This window comes from Lathamus discolor, chromosome 6, assembly GCF_037157495.1.
Source record: "Lathamus discolor isolate bLatDis1 chromosome 6, bLatDis1.hap1, whole genome shotgun sequence".
Classification (NCBI taxonomy): Eukaryota; Metazoa; Chordata; class Aves; order Psittaciformes; family Psittacidae; genus Lathamus; species Lathamus discolor.
Window position 1 is genome coordinate 34,806,902 of NC_088889.1, and position 18,245 is coordinate 34,825,146.

The 18,245-nt window shown below is 39.9% G+C and overlaps 1 long non-coding RNA gene across 1 annotated transcript in view; it reads right to left on the bottom strand.

Moving 5' to 3' along the window:
* The window catches only part of LOC136017548 (uncharacterized), an 80,273-nt gene extending 71,598 nt beyond the window's left edge, over positions 1 to 8,675 (bottom strand). The window contains exons 1-2 of the long non-coding RNA XR_010613976.1: positions 8,455 to 8,675; positions 7,084 to 7,248 (exon numbers count right to left, since the gene is read on the bottom strand). This is a non-coding gene — a long non-coding RNA (uncharacterized LOC136017548). The remainder of the gene's footprint in view (positions 1 to 7,083; positions 7,249 to 8,454) is intronic.
* Between the last annotated feature and the right edge of the window lie 9,570 nt (positions 8,676 to 18,245).

Genomic DNA, 18,245 nt, shown 5'->3' on the forward strand with positions numbered 1-18,245 from the left:
GCACTTTGCCCTCTTAAACACTGACAGGATCTCAGAACCTCTGCTACTTTTCACAGCCAGCTAAGTGTTGCATTGATGTCTCGCCAGCTACACTTGAATTCAGTTTTGTGCAAGACAGAATCATCTTCTAGATGTTCTGTACTTTAACTGAGTAAGAAAAGATGCAAAAAGTTATGAGTAATCTGAGAAACAAATTGCCATATTTTACCCACTGTAACTTAAGTTAGTGCCAGCATAAATAAACAACTCTCTCCCTTCCCATAATCACTATCCGCCTTTTTTCTCAGTATAAGTACTTGCTGAGATTAGAATTAAAAAATACATGCTTTTTTTTTGTTTGTTTTTTTGCTTTAATGTATATGTTATATTTCTTCTATATCAGAAAGACAGCCACCTCAGGGAAAGTCTTGATATTTTCCATAGTTCTGCTGTGCAATAGGTGAGAGAAAATTAAATTAACATCAAATGTCATATACACTTGAATAATGGCCATTCCCATACTTCTCACTCCCCAGACTTTGCCCTTAAATGGAAGCAGAGTCATTCTGTGCATGTATGCTGCCTGTAGCAGGCAGGGCCACTAGCATGTGTCATACAGTATGCCCAGACAGAATCTGCCAGCCGTCTGCACAAGAAAGGTGGGCTTGTAGCAAATGTAGAAACGGTAGAATTAACATTGAAATCTGCAATCAAGAGATAAATAGCTTTGAGAAAAAAAATCTAAACCAACAATAGCACTGGTGTACCCCTCATTTCTGACCTGGACTAATTTTTTATTTATCTATTTATTATATAATTACATGTAGAAAGAGTGTTTTCAGGCTAACACAGTCATTGCATTGAAAAGGATCTGCACATGTCAAGAGAAGTGAGGTCTCTGTGAGAGAGCATGGTTTGGGTGGTGTTTGATCACATAACAGAAAGAAAAAGGAAACAAAAATTGTGAAGGCAAACAACTCTGATCCCCCCAAAGATGTGTCACCATCTCTCTGTCCATCCTAATCATTGCATTTGCCATGCAGACGGATGCTTCAGTGGCAAAGAGGAATTGTGCAGCCTGCAAAGAGTAACTGTACAGCTTGTCCAAGCATGTGTAGTGGTCAAACTCCCCCAAACATCCATGAGAGCTTCCCAACACCACACCCAAACTTGCTGGTTGCTGGCTGGCTGAACCAGAGTCACAGTGATCTCATTACTGCTGTCTGTAGAAGTGAAGACCTAGTTAGTGAGCCCTAGCAAATGCAGGATGTAGGAACCAATGTCATCATATCTAAGCAAATATAAAACGTACAGCTGTGGAAATGATAGGCAAAACAGAACAGAAAGGATATAATCCATTTAGAAAAAGAAGGGGAAAGAGGTATCAGATGGGGGAAAATTGCTACCACTAAGACAATTCAGCTGATTTAGAGCCTGCTGTCAAGTTTGCCCTTGAAATGAGCACAGTCCAGACAAATTGTTCCAATGGCTTACTGACTTCTGGTACTCAAATGCAAAGTAGAAGCCACTGGTGGCAATGCTCTGGTGGTTTCAATTAAAGGTTTGAACACAGTTCTCATGACCTTCCAAGATAATACCCTAATCACTGGTCTCTAGGAGAGATCTACCTCCATCTCCAAATCTATTCTAGATTGTATGAAATAGCCACCAAGGACTGGAAATGAAATCTCTTTGTTTCAGTTGCTAATTCCCACCTGCTGAGCTATCCACACTTTCTTTCTGGGCTTTATTTCATATTCACTTATATGATGTTATACAATGTGGCTTCCCTACAGATACTTGAAGATCTCATTATCCTTTTCTGTATTCGCATGCTCCAAATTGAGGTTCGTGTGCTCACATTTACCAGAAGAGAATGAGGAAAGTGGAAGGTGATGCTTCATTGCAAGGTATGCTCTAACTTGCACATTAGTTCAATTTAGAAAGAGGCTGTGCTCAGGTGTTAAAAGGTTGCTAGCTCTTAAGTGCATATCGGAAGTTTTCAACAGAGGATTGCTGTTTGATCTCTTCTTGAAATGTCTTTTCTGCCTTTAACAAAAGCAAAACTATGCTAAGTATCCAGGTAGGTGGTTTCTGAATTTTCAGTGTGCGGCTGCCTCTCTTAAGCCTCCACAGGTTAAACCTCCAGATCTGTAATCTTAGATTCTGTCCTTATATTAACATTTCTAGGTATACGGCATAATCCACTACTCATCTTTTCATTTAATAGTGTCACTCTATATCCCTATTAAAAAGGTTTCACCTAAAAGACATGTGTACACAGAAAACTACATATACATCCATTTATCTATTTCAGGAGGATGAAGTGCCAAGAAAATGATGACAGAATATAAGTCAATTACCTCCATATTCGCTGTGTATTTCAAATCTGAAAGGCAAGTGCCAATCCTTTTATTCAGAAGAGAACCTGTGCATTGCATTTAGGCTGTAGGTTTTGCTTTTATCATCAGCTGCACAGAAAATAGAATTGGATGCAGAACTGAATATTTTTGAACCAAGCTTTTATAAGAAACTCCATATAAGAGTTTGAGAATTGTTTTTCCCCAATAACACAGTGGTCAAGAATATACACGGCCTGCATCTCAACTCCCCCTCCAGTTCTTCCATCTTTTGCAAGAGACCTGTAACACTGAGGCAACATAAAGGGGTTGTACGAAACACCTGGGAGGATAACACTCTCCAGTGAATAGGAAACACCCTTTCAGCTCCAGCCATCAAAAGCTGACTCCTGCCCTGTACTTCTTCCCTGATCTGGAAGAGGTGATATCTCAGGACCAGAGCCTGTGACAGAGAGGGGTTACACTAGACATTTTTGTTGGCACAGAGTCCATGAAAAGATTAAGCAGGTAACTGCAATCTGAATTTGGGCTGGTCGTTCGCTTAAGGGAAACGTAAATAGGCTTATCAACATTGCAGTAAGATTACAGAGGGTGGGTCATGTGAATATGCCTTGATGTGTCAAAGGAAATCCATTTTTTGCCCAGAACTTGCACCAGTACTTATAAGCAATCCCATTCTTATTCTAAAATAGTGACCTATATGGTGAAGCCCCTTCTGTTCTCCCTTCACACCTCCCTACATTTTCCTGCAGCAAGATAACCTCACAAAATTAAAAAAAAAAAAAAAAAAAAAGGAAACAAAAGATGTTTTCAGCTACATTCTACCATTCTTATTCTGGAAATGTATGTGTAGTCAAGAATTGGTAGAAACGAGGCACAGATCCTGAGTGAAAAAAGAAACAAACCAACCCACCTTACATATGTATATGTAGGTGTGTTTATATATATGCTTGTGTGTGTACATTTATATCACAAGCAAAGCTGCCATCGTTTGCACTAATCACAGCCATTCTGAGTAGAGGTCCAACCTGTGACCAGTCCCACTGCAGGACAGGCTGCAGCTATTACCACCTTGAGAAATTACCAGTGCCACAACCACTAACACATTTTTCCAATTAGTTTGAGGGAGGAAATGAGACATTTTTCTTCATTAATGCCTCTCCCTCTTCCTCTCCTTGCCCATCCATTTTATGCTTCCTGATGGTGCTCAGGAGGCTGTCAGGTTCCCTCCAGCACACTTCCTGCTTCCACCCAGCAGGAATAAACTGTTACTGCTTTGTTTGAAATGATTCCTGAGAAGTCTGATTCTTCTCACCAAAACGCGAATAATTGTAGCATTTGACTCTTGGCTTCCTCCTTGGGGATCCTTCTGAGTTAAAGAGTTATTGAATTTATCCTGACAGGGATTGCCAAAGAAAACTTTATTTGAAGGACAGAGGGGGGAACAAACTGTTTGCTGAACTGAAAAAAGTTTGAAATACTATAAAGGGAGAGAAAAAGTCCCATAATGGAAGGTGGAAATCTGGAGCAGACAAATCAGGCCATAAAATGTACGATCAACACAGCAGTGGGAAGCAGGAAAGCATATCCTGCGCCAAACATACCAAAGGAGACTGTTACACACACTGACCTCACATGCCATATACAACATGCATCTGCAAACCACCTCATACTTCAAAATCCCACATTACACTGTGCTCAACAAGTCTATGCTGGAAAGGAAGAGAGCCTGAGTCAACACTGTTAAGTGTTCAGTGTATGAATCTTAGGTATAGACATCATCAACCCCATGTATCCAGTCTTTCATTCCTAAAGGCTACTGCCTTCCCATTTTAAGCACCAAGGACATGATTCTAAGTCAGGAAAATGGGGTCATCTTACTCAACACATCTGCTTAATGCATGCCTGTCAATCATACATCCAGTTCAGTGAGAAGGCGGAAAAGAATGCAGAAACAGCACAGCTCTAAGAAAGAGAGCTTAACCCTCTTTTGGCCCATGCACCAAGTATTAGCAACGTTCCTTGAATAACAGTAAAGGGAAAGTGCTAGTGAGCTCCATCAAGACAGGTGACTATAAATTTCACCCTCACCTACATGTGCAAACCCCAGACATGGTTTTCATCCCTTCTGGTTTCCATCTGAACAAGACAAGCATACGTACTTGAGAGAAAGTTGCTCTCCAGGTGTTCTAGCAACTGTTGTTGGTAAGAAGTGTCAGAGATTTTACAACAAAGCCTGTTTTCTGTTAGCTTATTAGCTTAGCTGTGAAATTGGTAGGTGGTCACCTACACTGAGTAGTAACATCACACTTTGATTTGCACATAAACCAAGTGTCACCTGCCAATGGTAACAATGCAGTAGCAAAAATCTGATAGAAGATCCCTTCCAACTGAACTATTCTATTCTGTTCTGTTCTATTTTTTCAAGTGAGCTGGTCAAACAATAGCAGATAACATGCAGTTCTCTTGGAAGCACAAGACTTTCAGCTTTATCTCAGCAGCCCATCTTTGCAGGTGTTTCCCCATAGTTACAAAACAGTGGGCTGGAAGACTTTTCTCTGCTTTTGCAGGAATACCACAATACTTATACACATTACCATGTAACAAACTACTTCAGACCTGGATTGCTACAGAATCTGAATGGCTCACAAACTGGTTGGAGTATCTTCACAATTCTTTGGTGATATAAAGAAACACTACTCATACCCTGAAACTTAGCCTAATGACAGGGAAACAATGCACCATCAGACATGGGCCCTGTCACCTGCCTTATTCTACATGCTAGAACATTAGAGGTGCCCCTCACAGCCCATCTGCAAGCACTGAGAAGAACGTTGACTGACAGCAGCTGTTGTCTCCAGTGGCAGTCAGGTGTTTTGTGCTGTGAGAACCAAAGCTCTGTCCTGGTCACTAGGAGGGCAGTCAATATCAGCACTGCCCTGCTCCACACTCATGGCTTTTCTGCCTCCCTTGACTGGGCCAGTAGCTTCAGTTCTATGTCCTTTCTTCTACACTCACAAGTCATTTTTCTCTGTCAGAACTAGTAATGGCACCCCAAAACATTTTGCAGACAAAGGCTTCCATATTTCCCCAGAATTTTCTGCACCAGCTGACACAGCTCATGAGAACTCACAGATTCCTTCAGAGACAACAGTGAGAGCATGGTCGTGGGTAGACCCACTCCTGCTGACAGATTCACTTTGCTGTATAAACCCACCATAAGTTACAAGGAGGGCAATTTAGAAACCAAAAGAGCTACTGTAGCCTGGAAGTGTCTTGTGTTTTCCCTGAAGTTTAGCTAACTAGTAGGAATGCCGAATCCTACAGAAAAAAAGTGGCAAACATTGTTAGCTCTGCTGACCTTTCTTTTCACACCTACCTGTAGTGCCCTGGTATTTCACTTACAGTATCACACCCTACCTTGTCTTTCATGTGTTCCCTCTCCTGTTAAGGAACACCCAGCACAGTGGGTAGACCCTGAAAAACCTCTTCCATTGGGAGTAATTAGAAATGTCAGCACTGCTGTCTGATTTGAGAGAAGCACAGACCTCTGAGGAAAGAAAAAGTGTAGGAGTAACATTTTTACTGAGACTGGAGTTACAAAGATTTGACAGTCAAGCCCACAGAACCTGAAATTTCATCCTACCTCTTGGAGTTATTTCTTCCTACTTCTCGAATTTATTTCCTTCTACCAAGATGTGGCCATACATACTCTATATATACATTATATATTATATCTACAATATATTGTAGATATTAAATGCAATATATAGGATGCGTCTTTCTAACAAGATGTAACCAGGCTGCAGATAACTGTAAATAGCTGGACATTATAGCCAATAGAGTTCAAAGTTCTGTTCTGTGGCATATTTTGTCATTTAAAAAAAGATTTTCACTAGCATTTCAAGGGATCTCTATGAAGAGCTATATTTGTGCATGAGGAACACTGGTTACAGTGGTCAGGAAATGGAGGCCTTTAGGCTACTAGGGAAAGAAAGGGTGGTGAGGAGATGTTAGACCAGATATTGACAGTCTGGTGGTAGGAGTCATGTATGAAATACAAAATCAAGATCAAGATCAGGAATGTTTCAAAAAAAATTATTTCACTACATACAAATGAATACTCCACTGATAATAAGGTCCTGTCCATAAAATACTCTCCAATTATCCCTTATAATTTGGAGTTTTCTTTCTACGACCACCTGGGAGAATGAATGAAAGTGCCAAAATGGCCAGAGGCAAGGGGATGGGTCCAGTCTGTGTCCATGGTGAGCTTAGAGAATTCACGTATTTGGGACCACCATCTCAGCCCCCAAAATATCCATGAACCTGAACCAGAAATATGAGGCCATCTCCTGAACTGGTGTCCTGCTGGAGCAATGGAGTGACAGCACAAGAATAGAATGGCCATAGTTGCTGTCCCCCTGCCCACAGCACTCTCATATTGACTGTTACTTTGCCAAATAAGAAGTGCTTTTTCAGCAAAAGCCATTCAAAACTAGTCCTTCTTCTATTGCAGAGCAATCATAACAGTACACAAAAATATAAGAGTAGTCATGCTGGATCAGATGAAAGGTCCCTCTCTGCTGATACCTAGGGAGGAGAGCAAGAATACAGCAAATGTGATTTCCTCAGTGCCTCTTGCAAGCTTTAGTAACATGAGACTCAGAGACATCTGAAGCCAATATGGTTTTTATGAATATAGTGACTATCAATGGGCTTCTCTTCCAAGAACTTATCCCACCTTATATTGAACCTATACCAGTTTTCAGCATGTGGCAAGGCGCTCTGTGCTCCAAGGATTCACATCCCAACTCTGATCTGTCACAGTTGTGTCATCTTGACTTAGAGCTCTCAGGAAATCATTTACCTCTGAAAAACAGCTGTGAGAATGTCTGCCTTGAGAGACCTGCAAGATAAGAAAGGAAAAATTACAGAGGCAGGATTCCTGTGCCAGGGACAACAGGTAGCTCAGAGATTCAAGAAGATAAACACAAAAATGGTATAAAATCCTAAGGCAGAAAAAAAAGCAGGGAAATGGTACCTCATCATCATAAAGGATTGGCTCAAGGGTAGCAGTGGGGATCAACTCTTCCCCTCCTGGCCAGGAAAGACTCTTTGGGTATTTTACCAATGTGATGAGCCTGCCAACAATTAGCCAAGCAACTCTGCAAATGCTTTCTCTCTTATGTGTGTTATCCAATTAATAGGATTTTATGCTGTTAAGTGCTGCTTGCAGAGTCTTTTTGATGACAACTAAGGTGCCAAAATAGTGTCTCAGAGAGGGAGGAGGACTGCACTCTTCAGTGTAAAAGGTGCTCAGAGATACATGCAGCAAATTAGCAGACATATGGAAGTGAGCCAGGCTTTAGCACTTGAGACTTCTAAGTGTATAAGGGCAGTAACATCTTCCTAATACAGGATTTTTACACAGTATTTCATTTTTATCTGTTTGTACAGTCAGTGTGCATAAATAACAGCCATATTCCTGGAGCACTATCAAAACTGATGAAAAAGATTCACAATCCATGCAGATTTTAAGGTCAAAATCTGGTTTTGGGGAACCAATACTGTTATGGAAGCAAATACATTATTTTTGAGAATTAACACTACTATCCTAAGAAAGAAAAAAAAGATCAACTGTCACAGTAATATACCCACAGCCATCAGATGGAATTATCTCAGTCATTTGAGATAACATCATAACACAGCACTGTCAGAGGATCAGTGTTTTCTGCTCAAACAATAAATGTTTTGGCTGTTATGCAGCAGCAGGAGGTGATCATTTGCCTCTAATGCATTAATGCATTAGTCGATTCTCAGTATCCCTCAACTCATGAAAATGTTAGAGGTCTCTTTATGGTGAAAGTTCTACTGAAGTATCTGTGGGAGATAAAGATATGTTTGGGGCATGGTGGCAGAGAGAGGCAAGGCACTGTTTCATATGCCAGTAGGGAAATTATGTAGTCATGGCTCATGCATGTAGTAAATTTTGCTAAAAAATTTCCTTCCAGTTAATAATTAACATTCTAAATACAAACATGTCCTCTTCTTACAAGAGAAAAGACACTGTACTCACTGGAAACCTCGCGCTTACTCTAAATATCTCCTTTACCTTTTTGTAAATCATGTCCACTGGAATTCTCTTGTAGCAGTAACCTTCAAACAAATATCCCTGTGCTGCAGTTATCCCTGTATACAGAGAGGATCTCAACCAGCTGTTAGCCATGGAGGGCATGTGTCACGCAGCATAGACATATAAACAGTTGCCATTTAGTTATTGTATCTGCCAGCTTGCTTTTATATGATGGTCCAAACCCAATTCTTCAAGATGCCCATGGACAATCACTGTGTACAGAAATATTAAATGTTAGCTTCCATACAGGCTTGAAAACACTGTTACTGTCAGTAAATGTTGTTAGTATTTCCAGCAATAAAAGAAGGAAAATCAACATGGTATTTAATGAGTTTTTGCTTTGTACAAGAGCATAGGAATGCAGATACTGGGCATGGAGATGTATGTGAGACAAGGCACCAGCCTGCAAGGCCATGGCATCCCACCTGGGTTTTCTGACTTTGATGGAAAGTAATGAGAGTTTGGCAGCTTTGGCAAAGTATTCAAGTGCTCTTATAATTGCTTCACAGCCACCAACCCCCCCCCCCCCCCCCCCCAACCCCTACCCGCCCCGTCAATCTGCCACGAATGTGTGTCTGGGATAGCACAGTCCCAGAGCTAAAGCATCAGGGTTGAAGTCAAAATTGACTTTCGCAGCTTCTGGCTACAGTGGCCCTCATTCTTGCAGCCAAGAGTCAACACCTTACCAATAAAAACTACTAAAATTCATCTTCAAGGTGCTAATACAAACTCAGGAGGAAATGCCAGCACAGTACATCCTCAGCACCTTTAAAGTGCACATGAACTTCCGTGATAGACTCCATGTACTTCAGCTGGTGACCTCTTAATAGTAATTTTCCTGTCTGCATGTTATGGAAACCATAGTCCAAATATAAGGGGTCGGACTTCCTGAGAGTTGTCTTGAGTTCAATAGATCAATTTACAGATTTGAGTTACTTTATGTGAAGCATCTAGGTGCCCTCTGGATTGCTCGGTCTGAAGCAATGTGCAGTCAAGACCTCTCAGCAGTAGTCAATGCCTCCTCCTAGAAAGATGAGCTGAAGCATGGCCAAGCTACTTCCTTTAGAAAGAGGGAGGGAGATGATGATAAGAGATAAGGTTGAGATTGAGAGCTGAGCTGAGATGAGATAACTGTGATGGTATGTGGGGGCTAGGAGACCAAGGCTTGCTGTTCCTCTGGGGCCATGGCTTAATCATGTTGCTGAAGGAGGCCACGAGCCTACCAGTGGCCATCCTGTCTCCCTCAGCAGCAGTCATTTCAGGAATCAAGTACAGGGAACACAGGCAGCTAGGCTGTGCTGCTGTCAACAGCTGCTGTTCTAGCAATTGTCTGCTTTGCCTGTTCCTCCTTTTGACCCTTTCTGTGCCCGGCTCTTCCAAAAGGACTGTGTAGAAGTTACTGAGTATTATTTCAGGCTCACCTAATATCATTGAGCTATCAGTTTTTGTTGCCATATAAGGATGCCTAAGTTAATGAGAGGAACAAAGGCTGCCTAAACTGCAGATGTAAATCCTAGCAGACAGCTACACTTGCTTATTTGGGGTCCCTACTGTTGACAAATTGTAAGTTATCCTAGTTTTAAAATTAATTTCTATTTTTTAAGATTAATTTTTAGTCAGATCAGTTTCCTAAATTATCTCCCTAAGAAATCTAAATACTGGGAAAGGCAGGAACATGTGCAGCAGCCCAGGCTTGTATCAGCCTAGTCTGCCATAGAGACACACATATGGTTATATACACAGGTTCACATAATTACTGGATTATGGTCTGAGACCAAATTTAAAAACATGCTCCACGAAAGTGGAAACCACCCTACTGCTCATCAGCACCATCAGGCTTCAGACTGCCTGACAGCGTACACGTCCTTTAGAGAAATGAAAACATTTGCACATTCTCGATCAACACTTGGTGAAATGGCAAATATAGCCCTTTCAACTCTTGCTGTCATTTCCATATCAGGGTTTTATTAAGAGATTCTTTTTTCCATGAACACAGAAAACAATGTTCCAACTTTGGTTGGTAGATGAAGGTGTCTGAGCCTGTCACAGGTGTTCAGTCTGTGTGCTCTGTTCTTGGTGCACTTTGTGTCCAAATAATTGGAAAAACTCAATTTCATAGATTTTTTTTTCATGACAGGAGAGCAAGACAACTTAACTCCAGACTTCCTAACAGGAAGAATTATTGAGAAAAGAAAAAAGACTGAAACATAGGCACATTCCTCAGTGGAAGAAGCTGCTTTTCATCAATAGCAAAATAGTACATATGATTTGTACAGCCTTTGAATACTTTGTAATTAAAGATGTGTCGTGGTTTAAACCAATCCACACAGGTCGTCCACTCACACCCCCCCCCCCCCCCCCGACCCTCCCCACTCCCGGAGGGATGGGGAGGAGAATCAGGAGAATGTAACTCCCACGGGTTGAGATAAGAACAGCCCAGTAACTAAGGTACAACACAAATCACTGCTGCTACCGCCAATGATAATATTGATAAGAGAAAATAACAAGAGAATACGATACCACCGCCAAACGAGTTCGACCCCCCCCGAAGAGAGAGAGTGTGCCCTTCCAGGTAACTCCCAGTTACCTCCCTGGGCATGATGTGCTGTGGTATGGAATACCTCTTTGGCTAGTTTGGGTCAGGTGTCCTGTCTCTGCTTCCTCCCAGCCTCCCCTCGTCCCCAGCAGAGCATGAGACTCACAGAGTCCTTGGCCAGAATAAACATTACTTAACAACAATTAAAAACAATCGGTGTTATCAGCTCCCTGCCCAGGCTGGAAGTCAAAACACAGAGCTTGCACCAGTTACTAAGAAGGAGCAAAATGGCTCCTGGTAAACCCAGGACAAGATGCCATTCTCTGTGGGGATCCTCATGTTCTTTTTCTTCCTGCTTATAGGTTTTTTGTCCTTTGCCCAATTTCCATTATTAATTAAAAGAAATGAGAGCAAAAGGTTTATCAGCTGTTTACTCATCCAGATCACTTTTACTTAAGTGTTTTTAAGTAACCACTTATATACACTAACTGGCTAAGGTAAGAACTTCTTTTTAAACTGATCTTGATTTCCACAGGTAATCTGTGCCTACGAGTTGTACATAGATTTGCCTTGATGCTTGTCATTCACAGGATACGGTGGATAAGTTGATGGCATGCTTTCTCATCCCCAGCTGAGTGAAACTCTTTAAACACATGAATAAGGAATACTGAAACATTTCTATGCACACACATGCTTTTGATCACAACCTAATATCAATGATCATCTCAGGAGCAGCCTTTCTTTAGACATCCAGTTGCCTGAATATTCATGAATAGCAAGAAATGGTGTGAGTGAGCTAACCCACTACCATGAATTTGTGACCCAGCTGCTTTGACTTGTTCTGCATTTAACAGCCTCTCCATCTCAGCATTTTCTAATATCCTCATCACTCTGACATGGAGCACATTTTTGGCTTGCTGCATTGCTGTGGAGGGGGTACATTCCTTGTTATGACAGCCTTGCTGACATTTATGGTTTTGCATTGAGTGGAATAAGCAGGCATATTATTAGCCACATCCCAGTCAGGACATAACAAGAGAGGAAATCTAACTCTCTTCTCACAGTGTTCAGCTCTCTGGGGATTCATTTATTTCCTCAAAATCTAAGCTGAAGCACAAGCAGCTACTTGAGGTTTGTAACACAGATAGTTTGCAAGTAATGACCCAGTCTCTCCACTTTCAACTTTTGGACCAAGTGTAAATGCAAGTGAATGTTGTTTTTGACCTCTTTTGGCATAGCATGGCACCACAAATCATAACTTATCCACTTACTCCCAGTCTAAGCTCTCATGTAGGCTGCTGGCAACAGAAATAAGAATCCTAAGGCTCTTTACATAATTTCTCACAATGTCAAAAGAGCATTAACAGAGACAGGAACTGTAATGGACTATTGTTTTCCAGCTGTGCTGGAAGCCTATACACTCTCTTGATGCACTAACAGTGGAGCATGAGAATACTAGAGTAATCCATGGATTGCAACTGTCAAAATGGAGCTGCTTTTAGGAAATAAAATGGAAGATCACTACAAGTGGCCAGACTAGTTAGGCCAAAAGAAAAAATTACTCCAAATTTCTTCTGAAACCAACTGGGATACACAAAGGGCTTTAGCAGGCTGGCAGACATTAGAAAGGGAAGGTGCATTAGGAATGCCAGCACATTGGATCTTCCATGACTCCAGCAGGATTGCTCCCTACACAAGACTCCCTAGTCTATTTGGAAGCCCAGTTTTAAACGGGCCAAGTGAGGGGTCTGCTGCAGCAGCTTCCTTTGGGGAAATGATTTCACAATCCCAGGAAATTTTACTGTTAAGGATGCTTCCTGACCTACACAGTAATTTTAAGTTGGCTTTGATCTTCATACACACAGGCAAATTCACTTAGACTTTTTCTTTCATTTCTTCTGCAAATCACAGTCAGAACAAGATGCATAGGTTATAAAAACATTATAGGAAAGCTATCAGTTAGGGTTTTTACTCAAATCCCACAAAAATAATGGAATCATGTCTCTTTGACCACCTCCATTCCACCACCTCTGCCTGGAAAGTTCAGCAAAACTATCACATTTTACCCTCATTTTCTGTGATGCTGCTGCCATCAGTCTTTTACTTCTTTAACCCACTATTACCGACATAGCTTTCTTTAATACCTAAATAATTTTTCATTCCCAATGCTCTATGCCTTCATCAAAAAACATTCAAATCTTTCTTAAAGACTTATTTCCTTGTAAGATCATAAACCTTAATCTTCATCAGTATATGGCATGTACATAATTTGATGTGACATACAGATAGATAGCATGCCAAGTTAACACCTTCCCAGAGACCTCCCCATATAGTTTTCATTTTTGGATGTATTGATTTTAAATCTCTCCCCTTGGAAACAGCCTTTCAAGGGGGCAACACTTTGTTTACTAGACATTAAATAACATCATTTATGCAGACAGTAAAGACAGATTTTTAAAGAAAACAAACGCAACCAAATTGCTGTGGCTGCAACCTGGGTTTGTCATGGGTGTTATATGTCTGTCATTCTTTCCTTGTTCTAGGAGGGCAAAAGTCAACAGCAACAACAAAACCAGACATTTTAGTTGTCTGGTACTAAAGTCTTTGTATTTCATGGCCTATGTCTCTCTTCCCTTGGGTTATTAAAAATATAAAAGGCAATATCATGTTTATTGTGGAATATTGAGCCAGTGTCACCCAAAAGATCCTGGTCTTACCCATGAGCAATTACTTCCCATCTTTATTTTCTCTCTCTGCACCCAAGCAATGTGCTTTGCGGCTCTAGTCAAGTGAAATCCAGAATGTCAGGTGGAGGGAGGGATAGGAACAACACCACCACCTACTCAGAAAGGCATATTTGAGCTTTAATTTAAACTTGTCAACAAACATAAAAGCATAAAATCTTCTCCATCATTTTGCAACTTTTCTTCCTGTAAATTTCTCAGTTACTTCATTCTGCTCTTTTTTACTCCTCTTCTTTCAAGAAAATTGGCAATGGCTTAAAAAAAAAAAAGTAAAAATAAAAGGCTATTTGATGATTTGTGCTGCTGAAACACAAGAACAGATGGGAGCTGAGATTAACAGGTGACCTCTGTAGACAGCCCAGGAAAACAAAAAATAAAGGGAAAAAAATGTTAAACCAGCAGTGTTAACAGAAGAAAGAATAAAAAAGGTTCCTATAGTCTGCCTCTAAAATAAGCTGTTCACTCTAGAAGCATATGTTTGTATTATATTACCAGTAATTTTATGGTGGGCAAAGCTAAATGATCTCATATTTGACATAGGCTAAAAGCAAGAGTTACCATGGGTCAGCTGACTTTAGGATATTGTTTAGCTGCACTAAATCATAAATTTAAGATCCAACACAGATTAGTTAACCAAATGCAATGTTTCAATGCAGAAAACTGCTGGACTAGAAGAGAAGGAAAGGAGCCCTCTTGACTTCTATGGTTGATCATTCACTAACATCTTTAAAATTGTCCTCCTAATTTTCTGAGCAATGCAGCTCACAATTCTTTGACTCCGAGAGAGATTCCCATTACCTGAGTCCAGCATGAAAATACTGTTAGTAGAGGAAAAATATATTTGCTTTCTTTTTTTTTTATGAAGAAAAAAACAACCAAAAAATTTACATTTGCACTATCTGTAGTCTGATCATTCTTCCTGCATACCCAGGCTTATCTCTGCCATATTATTCTAAACTGACTTCTTCTTATCCATATTTTGAGTTACAAATATCATTTTAGATTTCAAAAACTCCTCATTACAATTTTCATTGAATCAGATAACTTCTTATGAGAATATTTATCTCAAAGAATAAGCATTTACTGACCAACAGAAAAACTTTATTGCATCATCTCTATATTAGTTTGATAATTTTCCATTCTCAAGTTGTGATGAAGCAACATAACAGACCTTATACTGTGGAAAAACATACAGCTGTTGTGCTTATCAGGAGGAGTAAAAAAGTTCAGAAATTGACAAAATGGGACTAGCTCTCACTCTGTCACTGATATGAGGCCATCAGGTGTATGAGGCATCATGACATGTAGACTTTTTTTTTCCATCTTTGGAGTGACCTACAAGAACGTAACCCTGATACATAATTCAATTGTATTATTATTTCTTCAATTTCCACAGAAGTTATTTTGCAGAAGAAATTTAATCATACACAATGACCCAGGCTGCTTCCTCCACTTTCAATCCCAGTCAACTTCTAATCGGCACTCTTATTGCAAACAAGTATAACTAATCATACCTGGCCAGAAGAGAAGAATTATGCTTCAGATTCTCAGAGATCACTTTCTTAGAACTTTACTAGCAGAGACCCAGGAAAACAAGTACACAACACATAACCTCCTTATTCCAAAACAGGATTTATGAATATGTAACATCCAGGCATCTAATGATTTCCAGGTGCACATCACCAACTAGCTCATGCTTAATTATTTAGCCAGCTGGCCTAGTTTGTCAGCAGTAATGCAGACACAGCTTCAGAGTGGATTGTGTAGTTGGACTTGCAGCTTTATCTATGATGAGAGAAAGCAGGCAAACTCCTGACATAGAAAGAGTGTTTCCTACAAGTAAAGGCATGCCAAAAATCCAGTAATAATAACAAATCCAGTGTTATCCTTGAAAAGTATAGCAGTAGTCTTGGTCAAAGACAAATGCATCACTTTCATCTTCTTATCTCAGCAATCAGACCAAGGAACATAGAAATTGCAAATAGGAATATCTGAATATCTTTGAGGGTAAAATAAAAACTCTGCTGCAGACAACTCACTTTTCTTTAGAATGTAAGTAATGAGAACATTTCCTGAGTGTCTTCCTTATTCAGTTTGTTTTTCTTTAGTTTTACATTTTCATGTCTCTATTTATACATCATGATAAAAGCTGAAGCTGGAAGGAAATTATTAACATTTGTACTAATGGTAGAGATGAGCCACTAAGAAAAAAGGCAATATTACAAATCCTCAAGAAAATGTTTTTGATGATCCACTGGAGCATGAGTGTCTGAACTTAATATAGAGAAGTGCAATGAATTTTTTTTTTGAGGAACCAGATCTATGTTCATTACTCAATAGAGGGTATGTTGTTTAGAATTATCAGGTACTGGATACCAGTGATTTACCCCAACCACAAATCAGAAGCAATGTTGGACCATTCGTTTAGTAAAATTAATTTGCTTAACTGCAGAGGAGGCAGCTGGCTAGCATTTTGAAATCAGCAAATTCAAACCAGTCATGTTGCATCATGTTTGATATCAAAAAAATTAAATGTGGGAGCTGGGAACACCTTTAGATTATTTAACTCTTTAAGGATTTATTTTTTTTAGTTACTAGTTGGGAGAAAAACATGGACTTTGAAATAAAAGAACCTGTGACAACTGCTTTGTGTTTTTACCAGAACAGAACCCCTAAGTGAGACCTGGTTGTTCTGGTATTTCCTGGCGTTTAGTTACCAGTAAAGCAAATATCCCTTACTACTTCTGGTTTTATTTTGATCTGGGCTGGAATGGATCCCAACAGCTCCTCTTTAACAAAGCACATTTTTGCTAAAGAATCATTTCAGGAAGGAATATAGTCTTGTTTTTGAGACATCAAGGAACAGAAAATTTACCACTGTCCTTGTTTATTTTTGACTACTGCTCAAATTTTTGCTTCATATCTAGTTTAATTTGCTTGCTTTCCCCTCCGCCTCCCACCCACCCCACCCAGGTCACTTTATACATTCTGACTTTCATGACATTTTCCATCACTGGATTAAAGAACCCTTTACCACCAGGCATTTTCTTCTTGGGAAGGTACACACTGCAATCAAGTCACTCTTGTAGGAAAAACCAAAGAGATCAAGCTCTTAAATCTCTCGGTATAACATTTTTCTCTAGCACTTCAACTATTTTTTCAACATTCTCTTTAAAATATAGACACTTTCTGGACTCAATATTCTGGTATTGGCTCTCACTATACTGTGTACAGTGTAAATCCCTCTCTGATCCTACTTGTTACTCCTTCTTACATTTTGAGGGACTGAGCATTTTTGTTGTTTGGTTTTTTTCCCCACAGGAGTATTCTGGGAGTCTCATGTCACATCGATTTTCAACTCTAAGCCCTATGTCTTTTCCCGCGTCACTACTTTCCTGGGAACAGGGACTGATTCTGTAACCCCTGCATGAATTCCATTTACTAGACATACAGCTCTGATTTAGCTTATTATTTGAACTTTTACCTTTTTCATGAGTTGGCCTTATTTTCCAGGTAATTTAGATCACTTCTCATGACTGCCCTCTTCTCACTAGTGTTTACCATCAGTCAGTTCTTTGCGTCATCTTCAAATGTGAAATCATAAAGGATTTAGTATTTACTGTGTTTTGATTTCACAGCTTAAGTAATCAAAAAGAAAGAAGTAGGGAAAGCAGGCAACTGTGTTTCTTCTTGTTCACCTTGCAAATATTTTCTCATGAAGATTCTTCTCCACCATAATGCTTCTTAACAACTGGAGGGTTTGAAAATTCCTTTAAGTCAGTATCTTGCACATTGCATGTTTTCCACAAAGAGCTGAATCTGAATCTCACTTGTCCTCTGCCTTTGAGGCACCAGAAATGTGAATGTATATTCTGTACCCTGTTGCAAGGAGAGGTTTTGTGTAAGAGAATAAAGCACAATATGAATTAAGGAAACAATGATTGGAGACATAAAAGTTACCATCATCTCTTTAGAATGAGAAAGTGTGTATCTTCCATCAGCTGTGAGACTCTGTAACTCAAAGGTGATTCTTAATGGAACTGTCTTGAAATTGAAGATAATTTTGCATGAAGCTGACATGCTTTTTGGAAAAAAAAGTCTCAATTCACAGTGAAGATTTTGTAACTACTTCTCTTGTCATAGTTATAAAAAAATAGATTTTCATGTAGAAGTAACCAAAAAAAGAATCTTCTCGCTTGCCAGCTGCTTATCTAGGAGGAATTTTCAATATCATTTTGCTTCTAAAAGAGAGAAAATAAAACTGGCTCTTGCCTGGTAACTCCACTGAAGAAGATGTGGGGTCCTGGACTTACCCTTTATCCATCTTCAATGGTAAGCCAGTAAGAGAGAGCTTAAGACTCCTTCAGTTAGGCAGCTGACATCCAGCTCTTAAACCAGTGCTGGTATACACTTGCAAGAGGCAGCTCTTGCTCCTTCCTGAAGAATATCCTCCACAGTAAACTCATCTGTTTTTATTCTAAATTATCTAC